Below are 13259 nucleotides of genomic sequence, written 5' to 3' on the forward strand. Positions count from 1 at the left end.
GGGGTATTTTAGCACATGCATTCGAAAGCCCAATTGGGCTTATTATCCAGACATGTCCGAGTTTCAGGGAAACATGGTAGGTAGCATTTTACCTATTCCTGATGTAAGGAGAACAACACCTTGGAAAGGGGGAATAGGATATAATGATAAACAACCTAGAATTCTTTTACCAGTGGTCAAATAAATTTGAAGAATCAATCTGTGGAGCAGCAGGGTTCATAACTTTTTTCTGAAATTCTAAAGAACTCATAAATATTTCCAAGTTCACTTACAATAAACAAACAGAAATATTAAAATATTATATATGTTTCTGGCTTATATATGAAAGCTCTCAAGACTATAAGCAGCTAAGAAAAAGCAGCTGCAATATAGGCTTTCTTGGAATTGCATCCATCTCTTTTTCTAAAGAAGCAATCAATTCAGTTATAAGCACACTAGTTAAAATTTTCTAAAAATGTAGAATGTCAGTAGGCTCTTAAACACATTAAGGTAACAAAATAAGATCTACCTACCTTTATTATTTTTATAAGAAACTAAGGAGGCAAACATATCTAATATTCCTCCTTTTAGTTTCCTCACAAAAACCCTGTGAATTGGGTTGTACTAAGAGAATGACTGACCCGAAGTCACCCAGCTGGCTTTCATGCCTAAGGTGGGACTAGAACTCAAAGTCTTCTGGTTTCTAACCTGGTTTTTTTAACTAGTAGATCAAACTAGTCCTTATTTGCTATTAATGTGACACCAGTAATAAACTCTCACTCCTGAAAGCTTGAAGATTCAGATCACCTTGGGAAAGAATGAACTAATAATTAAAGTGTATATGGCCATTAAAACCATAATTTGTTCCCTTCTTCAGGAGTCTATCATTGCCCAGCCACACTACCAGATGGATATGTAAAAATCTCAGGCACAAGTTTAAATTCAATAAAACAACACAGTCACCACTATTTTCATTGATAGCTATTTCTATGTTAGAGAGGACCAGATGCTTCCTGAGCCTTAATAGACAGAAGTCTCTCACACACCAACAGCTGTTAACACATAGGTTTTTTTTTCTTCTTCTTAATAATAGCAGCCAAAAAAGCATTCAGGAAAGTTCTTCTGCATAATTGTTAATGCAGAAGAATTTTTCTGTTTTCAGAAAGGAATGCACAGTAAAAGCATAAACGGCACAGATTAGCATCAAACATCTGTGTGTTATTTAAAAGATTTTTTTTACAGAGCAGAAATAGAGGGATTTGCTCAAATATGCAGAGCTGTTTCTAACATATATTTTAAAGCTTTACAGTAAATTGCAATTGTCAAATAACTTCACTTACACTCTCTTTATCACAATCAGATGCATAAGATTTTTTTTATGTTCAAAGGATAGCTTTTCTATGCACACAAAAACTAAGCAACATCTTTTCATTTCTATTGAAATTACTGACTCAACGTAAGTTAAAAAGAGCTAATGGCTTTTAGATAAGTTATTTATACCACTTTAAAGATGTGTATTTTTTCTCATCAGAGTCAAATATTTATTCCTTCTGAAAGTAATTTATTTATAAGTCACAACAGATGGGTACACAATACCAGGCAACCTTAAGAATAGCAATGGTCTAGACCAGCCTTCCCAGATTGGATGTCCTCCAGAGGAACTGAAAAAATGATGTCTGCACCAGCTGAAAATGATGAATATTGTCATCGCAACACTTCCCATGACAAAAAGAGAGGTCACAAAACATAAAATATGCATATGGAAAAGTGAAGAATTTATATCAGGACAAAGCTAGTACGTCTCTATGCAATGATAGATACTAAAAACAGCCAACTTTACATAAAGCATGGATGGAGAAACTTTTTAGTGCAAACACAACATTCCACAATGGCTAACATCGGGTGGGTGGGAGGCATAAATGGATCAAATTCATGGGCAGTGTCACGCCACCCCTTGGATCTTTGAATATATGTACAGACTATTTTGACCCTTGCAGAGCACACATAGCATCCAGGCCTTCTTAAAGGAGATAATTCCAGACTCAGTTCATCCAAAGTCTCATTCAGATGGGTCAATGTATTTCAAAGAATAGAACAAAATTGAATTGTAATCCTAGGAGCTATGATCGTTTGCTGATTTTTGCAACATAATCCCATTTACTAGGCCATTATTGTGGGATATAAATTTAATACATAATCTTTTGTTTGAGATCATACATGAATATGCCTCGAGATTACTTATAGTTGTGGTGAATTTGGCCCTGTTCACAAGTACATGAGAGAACAAAACAACAAATCTTCTTCACTAGCCCATATAAAAACTGCAATCTTTCTGTTCAGTGATGCTACAGATATTGTCATGCCAAAATATATTTATAACAAAGATGGTCTGTGAATGCTTCCCATCCCAAATGAAATAATGTAACTCACAAAAGCCTGTATCTCACACATCCCATACTTATTTCTGGGAACTTAAATTAACAAAAACTCAAAAGAATATCAATGAAGGAAAAGGTAAGAAACAATGGCAGCTCTTTGTGTCTCTTCCTACTGTATCAAACTATCTATGTATTGCATAGATATAAGTTGTAGGAAGATAAATACAAGAGAATGGACACTGACTTACCTGAATGTCCTTTTTCGGAACGCTGCGTATACACTCCAGCATTGGGAAAATCCTCTTCTCTGACAGCAACTGAGAGAACTTTTTTTCACTTATCTACCTACTCTGTGCTCTCTCCACGCCCCCTTTTGCACCCGAATCCCCAGTCTTGAACGAAGACACAACAGGTGAACCACAACAAAATTTATTAACACAAAACAACCACAAGCCAACAAACGAAAAGGGAGGGAAATGGAGTGTATACGCAGTGTTCCGAAAAAGGACATTCAGGTAAGTCAATGTCCATTTTCCAGAACGCTGCTACTACACTCCAGCATTGGGACATACCCAAGCCTAACTCCCAGGGTCGGGCAAAACACCAGTCACCCCAGAAGACCCAGACACCACCGCCTGCAAAACACGTCGCCCAAAAGACGCCTCAGCCGAAGCGTAGGCATCAATCCGATAATGTCTTATGAAGGGCGACAAAGAAGTCCAAGTAGCCGCCCTACAGATGTCCAACACAGAAGCCTGGGTAGCCCAGGCGGCCGAAGTAGCCGCACTCTGAGTCGAATGAGTCGAATGAGGTAAAATGTTCCCAGGAACAGGACGACGCTGATTCTCATAAGCAGAAGCAATACAGGCCTTAATCCAACGACCAATCGTAGTCGACGACACTTTCTGACCCATGGATGCAGGATGGAACGAAACAAAAAGGGCTTCCGTCTTCCGAAACGCCGCCGTCCTACGCATGTAACGTCGCAATGCGCACATCCAGAGTGTGCCAAAGAACCTCACGGTGATGTCTCGGCGATGGACAGAAATCCGGAAGCACTAACTCCTGCGCCCGGTGAAACCACGAATTAACTTTGGGCATAAAGGCAGGGTCCATCCTCAGGACCACAGTATTAGCATGGAAAATACACAAGTCTTTCCTAACGGATAAAGCAGCCAACTCAGAAATGCGTCTAGCCGACGTGATCGCCAGAAGAAATGCAACTTTGAACGACAGGAACTTAAGTGAGGCGGAACCCAGCGGCTCAAACGGAGACAATGTGAAAGCCTGCAAAACTAAAGATAAATCCCAAGAGGGATAACGATGAACCGTAGGCGGTCTCAGGTTCGTAGCTCCATGCAGGAACCCCTTCACCCACGGATGATGAGCCAAGGAGGTGTACGGCGGACAGGATAACACAGTGGCCAGGGCCGCCACCTGACGTCTGAGAGTGGCTGGAGACAAACCCCGTTCCAATCCCGCCTGTAGAAAAATGAGGACATCCTGAATCGTCGCAGATGTAGGATCCACATGAGCAGTCGTACACCAACGGCAAAAGGCTCTCCATGAGGCCTCGTAGATCCTCGTCGTGGATGGTCGACGGGCCGACTGAATCGTACCAATTACCGTATCCGGCAAACGGCCTTTCTTCAAGAGGACGCGCTCAAATGCCAGATGGCCAACTGCAGCCACTGGGGCTCGGGATGACGAATGGCCCCCTGACACAGCACGATCCGATGTGGAGGAATCACCCACGGGTCTGTCACCGACAGCTCCACAAGATCCGCGAACCACGGCCTGCGGGGCCAATGTGGTGCCACCAATAACATCTCTGCCCTCTCCGCCATCATCTTGCGGACCACCTGCTGAATCAGTGTGACAGGAGGGAAGGCGTATAATAGACCCGCTGGCCAACGACACCGCAGAGCGTTTGTGTCTTCCGCCCCTGGAGCTGGATACCGAGTGATGAACCGGGGAAGTTGGGCGTTGGTCGGACTGGCAAACAGGTCTACCAGAGGTCGTCCAAAGCGAAGAGAAATCTCCTGAAATAGACTGGGAAGCAGCTGCCATTCGGCCTGGTCGATCACTTCCCTGCTGAGCCAATCCGCTCGTGTGTTGGCTTTCCCCGAAATGTGGTCTGCGAGGATGGACTCCAGATTTCTCTCCGCCCAGTTGAACAGACATATCGACTCGAGCATCAATGTCTGTGACTTCGTCCCCCCTTCCCAGTTTATGTGCGCTTTGGCAGATGTATTGTCCGTGAGAATCAGGACATGACGGCCCCAAACCAGCGCCCGGAAATGCAGAAGGGCGAGACGAATGGCTCGAACTTCCAATAGGTTGATGCTCTGTGCACGTTCCTCTGGAGACCATTGTCCTTGGCCCACCTGGGCACCCAGGTGGGCTCCCCAGCCATGGAGACTGGCATCGGTGGTGATCACGATCCGGTCTAGCTCCAGGAAATCGCAGCCTCGCAGGATGGCCGGCGACTTCCACCAACTCAGTGACAGTCTGACTTGAGGAGGCACGAACACTGTCCTTACGGAGTTGGAACTGCCTGTTCTCTGGAACGGAAGAAGTAGCCATTGCAGTGGACGAGAATGTCTGCGTGCCCACGGAACAATGCGGAAGCACGAGACCATCTTCCCTAACAATCGTGATAGAGTCAATAGAGGAGCCTTCCTCCGGGTCAGCACTTGGCCCACAAGCGACTTGATGTTCTTCGCCCTCTCTGAAGACAGGAAAACCTGACCCTTCTCGGAGTCTATCAGGGTCCCGAGATGTAAAATTGAGGTCGTGGGGACAAGCTGGCTCTTGTCCAAGTTGATGGAGAATCCGTGCTCCCGGAACGCCGAAAGCACCCTTCCCTGTCTTGCGCCGCTTGTGTACTGGACGAGGACAGGATTAGAATGTCGTCCAGGTAACATAACACTCTCACCGGAACGGCACTGAGAGACGCGGCCACTACCGCCACCAGCTTGGTGAAAGTCCTGGGAGCCGAGGAAAGACCGAACGGCATTGCACAGTACTGGTAATGCCTGCCCGCATACTCGAATCGCAGAAACTGTCGATGCGAAGGAAGTACTGGAACATGCAGGTATGCCTCTCGCAAATCCACCGACTGCATCAGGTCCCCTTGGCGAATGGATGCCAGAATGGACCGAAGAGAATGCATCTTGAAACGACGGTAACGTACCGCCCGGTTCAACTCCTTGAGGTTGAGAATGCCTCTGAACCCGCCCGAACTTTTGGGAACCAAAAACAGAATCGAATAGAAGCCTGTCCCCAGTTGGTCCAACGGAACTGGTTCTATCGCGTTGATCTCCAGCAGGTGTGCTATCTCTTCCACCATCAGGCTGCGAGAATCTGTGGACAGGGGCACTGGGCACCGGATGAACCGTCGTGGGGGCCGATCCGTGAACTCGATTGCGAGGCCCTCCGAAATCGTGCGACGCACCCACTCGTCCAGAGTGGACCGGGCCCACTGATGACGAAAGGCCCGGAGACGTCCCCCCACTGGCCCCGGAGTCGGTGAGTCATTTGCCCCTTCTGAAGGGCCTAGAAGTGGACCCACGATAGGGGCGCTTGGAGGAGGACTGAGATCTGCCGCGCTCTCTGAAACGCTGTCTGTCGGAAAAGCGATCTGGAGCTTGGAATGACTGCTGGTAAGTTGAGGGGCCTCCCTGCCCCGAGTAAGAACGAAATGGCTGACGCTGCGTGTAAGGGGTGTAACGCCTGTCTTGTCTGCGAAAGGACGAGGGCATAATTTTGCGTTTGTCTTTGTCCTCCACAAGGACCGGCTCCAACGCCGTGCCAAACAGGTTCGGAGCTTTATATGGGGCCGCCGCCAACTTCCATTTGGTTTTCACATCGGCCTTCCACGGCCGTAGCCAGAAAAGGCGTCGCGATGTGACAGATGTCGCCAACGCCCGCGATGCAAACTTGACAGAATTCAACGAAGCATCCGCCGAATATTCTGTGGCTGCAATGATCTTGTTAATATCGTGGCGCAAACGGGTATCCTCTGGAGGGAGCCGTTCCTGAAGTTGGCGCAGCCAGATCAACGAGGCCCTATTGAAGAATGAAGTAGCCGTGGCAGTTCTAACAGTCCAGGCCACGGCTTGATGAGACCTACGAAAGGCCAATTCAGTGCGCCTGTCTTCCGATTTGAGACCCTCCAGTGGATCAGATGAAACCATCGAATGAGAAGTGAGAGACGCCACCGGTGCATCCACTGTAGGCAAGTCCAACATGGCCTCCAGTTCGGGCGCCGCACAGAACAGTTTCTTATCTAAATTGCTTGGTGCAGTGGACGACCCTGGTTGGGCCCAAGGAGCCTGCAGAACATCCGCGAACAGTTGAGGGCACGGAATAAAGTCCTTCTCCTGCTTGACTTGTTTAAATAGGGCATCATGAGGACCGGTCTCAGACGGGGTTGTCGGGGGTTGTGCTCCCACCGAACCCAAATTAGTAGTCAAGCGAGCCTTGTGAAGGAGGGACTTGAATAGTGCGGGACGAAACAAGCCCGTGAAGGCTGGAGTGTCAGGTACCAGACCTTCATCCTCAGAGAATTCGAGGTCGTCAGGGCCCTCCTCGTCCTGACACGAACCCTCAGACGAAACAGACTCACGAGGCGAGGGGGAGCGAGCCCTGCGGGAGCTTGAGGTGACCAACGTGCTTGAAGAAGTCCCCGCCGCCGATGTCTGGGCCGCTGACTGTGCTCCAGCCGCCATAATAGAAGCCAACGTCGTAGACAACATCGTCTGGAAGTCGAACTGAGACGGAGGCGGAGGATTGTCCACCGCTCGGAGACCCGCTGCTGTAGGCGTGAAGGTGGCCGAAGGCTGGCGTCTAGGAGGTGGAAAGGCCTCCAAACCCGCTGAGGACACATCAGGCATCGACTGGGACACGCCCTTCTGCCAAGCCAAAGAACCGGATTGGACCCCTCTCCGCTCCGAAACTTCGGGAACAGGAGCAGACTGTTGAGCTGATCCCGCATCACCACCGCATAAAGAGGCTGACGCCTGCCTGGCCTTCTCACATCGTTTCTCCAATGCCTTATGACGCCTGAGAGCATCCTTATCGGCGGCAGAGGAGGTCTTAGAGTGGCGGGACTTGTGACCGCCAGATGCAGAGCGTTTGCCCGATTGTTTCTTGCGGGACTTAGATCTGACAGGGCTGACCTCCTGATCACTGTCTGAGGAGAACGAACAGTCCGCCATGGTGAGAATGCCCTAAGCTGAATAGTAATTATTTATTAATTGATGGACAGATTGATTTGTAATAAAAATAAGAAATGAATCAATAATTGATTGATTGATTAATAGATGTCAGCTGCTTGAATAATTGATTAATTGATTGGATGAATGCTTGCTTGATCAATTGATTGGTTGATTGAATGACTGGTTGCTTTAATTAAATAATTGATTAATAGGTATCAGCTTGCTTGATTAATTGATTGATTGGATGAAAGCTTGCTTAATTGATTAATTGAGTAATTGATAGTCTGGCTACAGCTCTGGGCAATGCACTATACCCAGCAAGCAGTGCTGGCACTCCTGCCACGCTCAGTACAAGGGCACCCCTGTCTCTGCCCAGGTGTGTGGGAAGGCCTTGCACAAAAGGCTGCCAAAGGGGTGAGCGATAACTGCAAACGCTCCCCCCCCTTCTCCCTCCTCCTGAGTCAATGCCCAGACCGGGACAGAGACTCAGCCAGCAAGCTCTCAGAACAAAGGCTGCGGCCCTTTAATTAGGGTCCGCGCTGCCCTGAGCAATCCAAAATGGCGGCCGCCCCTGCTCAAAATGGCGGCCGCCCCTGCTCAAAATGGCGGCCGCACGTTGGTGGCGTAGGAATAAAATGGCGGCCCGCCCTCGCTCTGTAGAATGACTGGGCGCTTTCCCCTGGCGCCGTTTGCACACGGACGCCACTCAGGGATGATAACCTGGCTGGCCGCCTCACGGCGGGAGGGTGGCGAGCAACAGAAAGCCACGCCGCACCCCCCCCCAAGCCAACACTCACGGCGGTCGAAATGAGGCCGATCAAGCCTGAAATCGCAGCGCCGCCCGCAGAAACCTGACGGGACAGTCGCTGGACAAACCACGCCGCGCTGTGAGGGGCGCCGGTAGCCGCTCCTGGAAACGTCCCTGCAGCGGCTCGAAGGTCTGAAGCGGCGGTCGGGGAGCAAATCGCTCAGCCCCGACCTCACAGCGATGGAAATCCGGCCGGATCCGCCCCGAAGGGACAGAAGCCGGCGGCAGCTAGCGCAGCAGCGCAAACGCCGGCACGACCCAGCTCCCTGGGCACGAAACCGACAACCAACTGACTGATCCACAGAAAAGGAAAACCTAAACCTGCCCGAACTAAACAGAAACAAAAAAAGGGGGCTAATCAAAAATAACCAAAAGGCCTACCGCAATACTCAGAGCACAGAGAAAACCCTCTCAGTCTGTCAGCAACTGAGAGAAAGACTGGGGATTCGGGTGCAAAAGGGGGCGTGGAGAGAGCACAGAGTAGGTAGATAAGTGAAAAAAAGTTCTCTCAGTTGCTGTCAGAGAAGAGGATTTTCCCAATGCTGGAGTGTAGTAGCAGCGTTCTGGAAAAAGGGAGAAAGCCATGGCAGATTACATGTCATTGAAAATAAAAATTAAAAAATGAAACATTAAACGTGGGAAGACAAAAGAGAATAGTGTTTCATCAAATCTACAGAAGATCATTTATATGCACTGATGAACATTGAGAGAGGAGTTAAATTATTGCAATAGAAATACAACAACACAGAAAACGCTTTGTGCAGTTGACTCCGGTAATCTCTGTGTCCAAAATCAGTATTTCTCAACCATGGCATGTTTAAGATGTGTGGACTTCAACTTTAATGATTATAAGATGCCTAGAGTCACCTCCATATTAGATGGACAGCATGTAAATTGAATAAATAAATAAAAAATAAGCTCCCAAAATTGCTGGTTGGAGAATTCTAGCAGTTGTAGTCCACACATCTTAAACATGCCAAAGTTGAGAAACACCGGTCCAGAGGCTTAATGTTGATAGGCAGCTTCAAGTCTTCCACTGATGTCTTGAATATCTTTATCTTTAACTTGGACCTGGACATCCTTAGTAGAGCAATATCCAGATACAGCCCTTCAAAGAGAAGGCACCCTAAAGGCATAGGACCTGACGTTCTGTAGAGGATAGTCACTGCTGATTCCTAGGTAGAAGGAAACAGAGCTGAAGGTGTTTTTTTGCAGACTGCTGTGAAATTGAATTGCATGGGAAGAGGAATGAATAAAGGCCAGACCACACAGAAATTGCAAACTGTGTCTCTCCTGGGGTGCAAGTAAACAGAGCCACTCCTACCTCACCCCCACATCAAAGGGTATGACAGCTCCTGATGTTTGGTGTACAACACCCAAAATTCACTGTCATGAATTTTGCTAAATTGGTGCAATTTAATGAGGAAGAACAGACCAAGTGGAAGAGCCAGGAGGATATACAGAACAAAACAAGAATGCACTCAGTGGTGATAAGAGCAGGATTTTCTTCCCTCTTTCTGTTGTGCTATTTCAGCAAGTGTATTCACTACCAAAAAAAAAAAAAAAAAAAGAAACAGAAAACCTTTTCAGCAAGAGATTTACCCGGTTTGTTTATTTGCACTCTCCTAACAGTTCTCTGAAAGGGGGTTTTAAATTTGGGAGATTAAAATCAGTCAGAACTAACTGACCCGCTTAGTCTGCTTTTGTTCAGAGAGATGCAAAACTACAAATGCTTTTGTGCATTCATGCTTAGAAAGCTGCACCTCACACTGTTTATATTACTAACCTCCAATATAAATGCACTATCCATTGCCGAAATTCCCCGGCTTAAACCCAGTAACATTCCAACTTGCAACCAAGAAATACATGAGAGCTTCTGGAAGAGCAAAGGCTTACCTTCTACTTTCTACTGTGCAGGTGTAAAACTGATTATAGTACTTAGGAGGGGCTGTCTACTCCAAGAAACATATTATTTATGGTCTTTTTTTCCTTTAAATATTCCTATTAACAAAGATTATAGGCTGTGCACAGCATCTCTGAGATAAAAGCAAGTGTAGAGAAGGTTTTTTTTTTCAGATGAGCACAATCAAAGCTTATTTTCTACTAGTGCTACCCAGATAATTTTGGAGGAGATGTTTTTCAAATGTCCTTAAAAAGCTTACATGGCCTTAAAAAGACCTATCATGGCTAAGCTAATGAAAATATCTTCTCGAGAAGTCTGTATCAGTTAAGCTTTTGCTATGTTGGGATGTAAGGCATTCTTTGTCCCACGCGCTACAATATTTAAAAGTTATTCAAGATTTTTAAATATTTTGAGAGCTTATACTAGTTTTTTCTTCTTCCAAAGTGTTTGAATTTTTAAAAGAATCCAGTTGGATTTGCCTTCTTAGGGATGCCTTGAGTATACCCTCAACGTATACCCTCTGCCTAAAATAGATCTGCCACACGTTTTCTGGGGTTAAAATTTATTAGGAAAACTTGTTCTGATAGCCAAACAGCCTTTTAATAAATCCATTCACATCCTTATTGATCTTCTCCCTAATAACATTCTGAAAAAAATATGGAAAAACAGGAAGCTGCTGTTTTTTTGTTTTTGTTTTTTAAATCTCAAACTACACTTCTAAATTACCACTTTTCCAACCCCACAGACACTTTTAATTCCAGTATAAAGTGCAACCAGGATTGAATTGAAATGCACCAGCATGGGAAGTTACTGATTCCTTTATTTGCAGAGTAGTTTAAAGGCAGATAAGGCAGTTCTTTTTTTCAGTAGGCAACTAGATTGTGTTTCAGTAGGCTGATCTAGTTGCCTTTTTCAGTAGGCAACTAGATCGCGTAAAGAAAGCATTGAGCTGCCTTGTGGCTGGCTAGACTTTTCGCTTCCTTTAAACTGCCTATCAATTTCAGAGACAGCAACTGCTTTATATCCCACAGTAATTTCTCACCAAATAAAAAGTTGTCGTTTGCTGAAATTCTGAGCAATTGCAAGCATTTGGCACAATATCACTCATCACTGGGTTTCATCTCAAACCAAAACTGGGTTTGCATCCTTTGTATCAAAAGATTGCAAGGGCCATGATGGTGATACTGTGATATCACCAGAAATTCATTTAAATAGACATGGAGTTTCTTTACCTTTTAGTAGTTTTATCATATAGGTGAATTTTTTGCTTGAATGTTTGAAATGTTAGTTTATTATAAATAATTTTTTATTAGGAAATTGACTTACAGTGGGAAAAATTTATTGCTCTATGTCTATGCCATTTGTTTTAATATTCTTTTCTGACTCATATGTTAGATACAGTTGAATCAATTCCTAGAATTAAAAATAATACTTTCTTCATTCAATATGCAGAGTGGTTCTTCCCAGAATCAGAAGTGAATCTTGGACTTTCTACATTCAAACATGAATCTATCCACTATGCTATCTCAGTCCTGTCTACTTAAGCTTTAAGAGTAAGAGTTACAGAGTCAGTCATATCAATGATTCAAAAGAATCATTCTTTGAAAACATTCCAGAATTTGCTGTACATGGAAAAAACACTGCCTTTGTCTTTGTTGTGAAAATTCCACGAAGCTGGGATTTTTTACAGTCTTCTTTTAGGCATACCTGGCATAAATACAGAACAAATTAGCCCCAGACTCGATAGCAAGTGCATCAGAAGTGTTTCTTAATGCCAGATATGTAGATTTCAGTTCCCAGAATTCCCCAACCAGTGTTCAGCAAGTATCCCCTCTTGGAATTCTGGGAGTTAGAATCCACATAACTTAACATTGCTGAAGTTAAGAAACGTTGCGTTAGAGCATGTGGGGATGATCAATATCCCTTCAACATGATCCCTGATAAGACCTTGATTGATCCAACTGGCATACAAGCAAACCAAATAATTTACATCCACTGTCCTTCTCTTGCACCTGAAACCATTCTCTGCCTTCTATGTATCCAGTGGCTGCAGTGCTGCAGTGGCTTCATATTTTTGCTGAAAAAAGTGCAAAGTATTAGTCTTCAGAAAATCAATATGGCTGAGTATCTCTGGTATGGAAAGCGGATGAATAAAGGCACTTAGAAACCAAAGAGTGGAAACCTGATCATATTACATCCTCTATAGAAACACAAAAATACTAGGGGGTAATTCAAAATAATTTGATGCCTTTGGAAAGCAGCACCACATCAAAGCAACCACTGAACTGTTCTCTAGCTAAGGGGAATGTTAGAAATAGACTCTGATGCAGGGCAAAGCTTTGTGAGCAGGAGAAACAGAGGTCCTTTTTTTGAATGCTTATAGATCTCATAAACACAACCCCAAACAATAACAATAGAAAAAGAGAAAAAACTTGCAGCATTCTATTTTTCAAAGCAGTGATAAACTAGACTCAATTTAAAATATTAATTCAAATCTCATCCAACCTAGTGCCATCCAATTATGCTGAACTTCAGCTCCAGTACCAGGTAGGGACAAGGCCTAAGGAGAAAAAAGATGGCTCCAATGGTTATTTTGAAATACCTTCATTCTCCTTATAGCATCATTTATGGCAATGTTCCAAATTCAGCATTCCCATCTCATTGAATTTTGACATAAATACAAACATTACTTCTGTTGCAAAGATCCAATAGCTGCCCTTCCCCATGAATATCTGGCTTACAAATCTCATGTAAATCAGTGTTTGCTATTTTCTCTCTTTTAGCTTTAGAAAGCTAAAACACTACAGAAGCAATATGTGTGATCTAGGCAGAAAAACTATAGCTGAACAGCTCAGAATATACTGATCCTACACTAGTACAATATAAATATACTGTTGTTGCCACCATATCATGATGGATTTTAATAGTTAAATATTTATTGATTTAGTATATTATTTTTGTTAAAATCA

General features: G+C 44.8%; 1 protein-coding gene across 19 annotated transcripts in view; it reads right to left on the reverse strand.

Moving 5' to 3' along the window:
- KIAA1217 (KIAA1217 ortholog) overlaps positions 1 to 13259 on the reverse strand; it is a 450644-nt gene that overhangs the window by 192919 nt on the left and 244466 nt on the right. For 3 of the 19 annotated variants that reach the window (XM_034402543.3, XM_087892797.1, XM_087892795.1), the window contains exon 2: positions 12796 to 12850. The exons of the other annotated variants lie outside the window; for them this stretch is intronic. The gene's annotated coding sequence lies outside the window, so the exon portion shown is untranslated. The remainder of the gene's footprint in view (positions 1 to 12795; positions 12851 to 13259) is intronic. 19 annotated transcript variants of the gene reach the window in all.

This window comes from Pantherophis guttatus, chromosome 4 (assembly GCF_059756535.1).
Source record: "Pantherophis guttatus breed Tessera chromosome 4, ASM5975653v1, whole genome shotgun sequence".
Classification (NCBI taxonomy): domain Eukaryota; kingdom Metazoa; phylum Chordata; class Lepidosauria; order Squamata; family Colubridae; genus Pantherophis; species Pantherophis guttatus.